Here is a 3,413-nt window from a genome sequence, read left to right on the forward strand (position 1 = left end):
TACAGTTGTAAGGAAATTTATAAATTTCTGTAGTTTCTCTTCAAGTGTTGGTAGGCTGCCTACTACACCGTGTCAATGCGCATCATGCAACAATGTTATGCATTTTCTGTCGCAATTATTTTCAGGACATGATCATTAGGCCTGTATTTACATCTTCTCGCAAGTATTTACATTAAGTCGGTAACAATATGGGCTACACCTGGGTGTATTCATTACGGAAACGTTTGCCACTTAAGAACCAAGTGAAACGGTGAGGGACCAACCTCAATTTTTACAACCTTCTCGTTTGTGTTTTCTGTCTGGTGTAAACTGTTCTGTTGCAAAACGTTTTGTAACAGAATCTGCTTGACGATTACACCCGCGGAGATGACACTACTCTGATCCCTGAGGACTGGTTTCCCATCCTTGCTCTAGGCCTAAAGATGACTGACTTGTTAAACGAAATGTTCAACATGACATTATCCAACGCCTCACATACTTGACATTTTAGAGAATTCATCAGAATAAATTAGGCCTACATGGCAAATGGGACTACTCTACATTTCTAAGCTATTATGTCACTCTTCTGTAAACTGTACTCACTAATTCAGGTTTTGGCGCTGTTTATCTCGCAGATAGGTTGTTAATTCTATAAATTAGATGTCATTATTATTTTGACATGTGCTGATAGCTGTGTTACCAACAATTTATCAACCACGTGAGTATAGGAACCTCGTATAAAATAGGTTAGTCACTGTAAAACATCAATACGGCATTGTGATTGTTTAAAAGTGTATTGGCGCCTTGCGTTCTACTTCAACCACTGATGCAGTATGGTAAGACAGGATGGTTGTGGGTGTTAGACATCACTACATCATGAGCAGCTACTTGACCTTTTAGAGAAATGTACCTTGACTCAATTACTGTTTGTTAGTAAAGAGGTGTGATGACATGCAACACTCTTCCCTGAGGACGGTTCCTATTGAGTTTACGGAAAAGGGAAGACTTTATTTGTGGTATATTCTCTAAAATGATTGAGTGATGACTTTGCTGTTGAGGGAGCAAGCTCTGTTGGTAGAGCATGGTGCTAAAGCCTGACATCTTGGGTCTGTAATAGAATCTGTTCTCTCAGATCACTTAACACCCTGAAACTGATGTCTGACTATTGTACCAGAAATTGATTATTTCAGTAGTTAAACCATGTCTCTTATTTTGTAGTGATCAGGGCAAAGGTGGTTGGCGTGAAAGCTGTGTCTGGTAACACCAACTATGATGTCAAACAGATCGAGGTATGATCAGCCTTTTTATTAAGTGGTTGTTCCTTCCTGCACTGAAACATTGAAGCCCCCTGAACCCCAGTCTGACAGCTAGTCCCAATTTGGACCCAAGCCTTAAATGATTGAAGATCTGGATAGGTATAAGCAGTGTAATTGTGGAGCTTCCACCATTAATAAAAAGGGGTTATTTATAGAAATGAGTCATGCCTTTAGCACTGAGCAAGAGGCATGTTTCAGTCAATCCTCCTACCAGTCCTAGACAATGGTGACATCATCTATATTAATTCAGATGCCACTTCATTAAAGCAGTTTGTTGCAGTTTATCATAGTGCACTGCTCTTTATTATGGGCGACAGGTCTAGTACTCAACGCTACATTCTCAACTAGGAAGTTGGTCCTGTTTGATGTCACGTAGGTTGACGCATTGCAATATTTTAATGTATTAATCCCTTTACGAAACCTCACTAAAAGCATTACTAACCTTTAGACATGAGTTACCACACCTGGGATGAATAACTTTGGAAATTTCCTTCGGTCTTTACTCCGTTAGGTAAATATATTTTTTTGTGCCTTGTTGTAAAACTGTCTGCTGCATCTACGGCAATTCAAAGTGTTGAGGACCTTATTACTGAATGTTTGTTTATGACTGCTTCTGTTCTGCTTGTATTTTGATGTGTAATTCAGGGCTCCTCTGTAAAAGAGACCAGTGAGGTTAAGTTGTCCCTACATGCCATATAGAACAAACTATATATGTAGATGTTTGACGGATCCTTTCTCTCCTTGTGATTGGCTAGATGTTCAAAGGTCCTAACCAGGATATCCACGTCATCTTCACTGGAGGCCCGTGCCGCGCCTTTCTGGAAATCAACAAGGAGTATTTCTTCACAGGTGCAGTCCTCACTAGGTTACCCAGGTTCCATTACCAGCACTGGTTAGAAATGCTTACAGCCTCATGACCTACTATTGACTTCATCTTGTATAAGAAAACACGTGTTTTAGAAATTACGTTCTCTACACTTAGAATTACTTACAAATAACTAATGCATTATTTATGAATAGCTCCGGGCTGCATCGGTACTTTTTCAGGTTGCAGTTTCCCCCAGGGACAGATCTAGGCTCATCTCCCATAATTCTAACCATATGTGGAAAGAAACTAATCCAAGTACAGTGTATAAGGCCAGCTTTATGTCTCCTTTGTCTGCAGGCAGGCTGAATACTGATGGAACAGTGCATGTAATAATGTGTGACTTCATTCAGTCCTGGGGGGCTTTGAGTGACACACAAATGAGGAGCTTGACTCTGCGCTACCAAAGCGGCTGTGATTGCACGGTGTGTTACTATTACTATATGTTTTGTTGTATATTTACACAGCAGACTTTCTTAGCACTCTGGTCACCATTGTCAAATGCAAGAGCTACACCATTTGGGTAATTATCAGTCAGTGAATCTTGGTCTTTCTCTCCCTTCTCTGATCCACAGATCATCCGCTGCACTTCCCTTCCCTGTCCAATCAGCACCTCTCATGAGTGCCTGTGGATGGACATTGGCCAAAACGGACCCTGGGACAATAACATTGCCTGTATCAAGGGGGGTGATGGATCCTGTGCCTGGTAAAAGGGGATGGCACCGGCCAAGTAGTTTCTGGATATTGATGGCCTGTAAGTTTAGGGGTCATCTACTCACAGGAAAGAAAGCTACCAACCCAAATAATTATGATTAAATGAATCTAGGAAGTAGTTTCTAACAATTACAAGACCTATATTGACTTGTCAAGTTGTGTTGTCAGAGGACAGGTTGCAGGAAATGGTCAATGTGAAAGAGGGCAACAATCTTATGAAAATGTCACTTGTTGTAAAAGTACAATAAAAATGAACTACAAATAAAGCACTTCAAGTTCTCATTTCTTGTGCCATTAATTTGCTTGTTTCTAAACTGGAACCAAAGGCATTATTGAACATGGTCCTGGAATAGTTTGTCTAAACCAGGGCTTCAACTTTAACGTCATTGACCAAATGAAACAACTCATTGTTTCTTCCTTGCTTTATAAGATTTTATTCAGTTGGATGAACATTCAGCTGTTTTCAAGTACTAGTCAGCACTAGCAACAACTGCATTTTCTGACTTGCTAACTGGTAGTACAGTGCATTTGGGGAAATT

The 3,413-nt window shown here is 40.3% G+C and overlaps 1 long non-coding RNA gene across 1 annotated transcript; it reads left to right on the forward strand.

Annotated features, from left to right (window-relative positions):
* The first annotated feature begins 46 nt into the window (after positions 1-46).
* LOC135567256 (uncharacterized) lies at positions 47-3,118 on the forward strand. The gene is made up of 3 exons (XR_010462311.1): positions 47-2,144; positions 2,461-2,585; positions 2,736-3,118. It is a non-coding gene; the product is annotated as an uncharacterized LOC135567256 (long non-coding RNA).
* The last annotated feature ends 295 nt before the right edge of the window (positions 3,119-3,413 follow it).

Source organism: Oncorhynchus nerka, unplaced genomic scaffold (genome assembly GCF_034236695.1).
Source record: "Oncorhynchus nerka isolate Pitt River unplaced genomic scaffold, Oner_Uvic_2.0 unplaced_scaffold_2326, whole genome shotgun sequence".
Classification (NCBI taxonomy): domain Eukaryota; kingdom Metazoa; phylum Chordata; class Actinopteri; order Salmoniformes; family Salmonidae; genus Oncorhynchus; species Oncorhynchus nerka.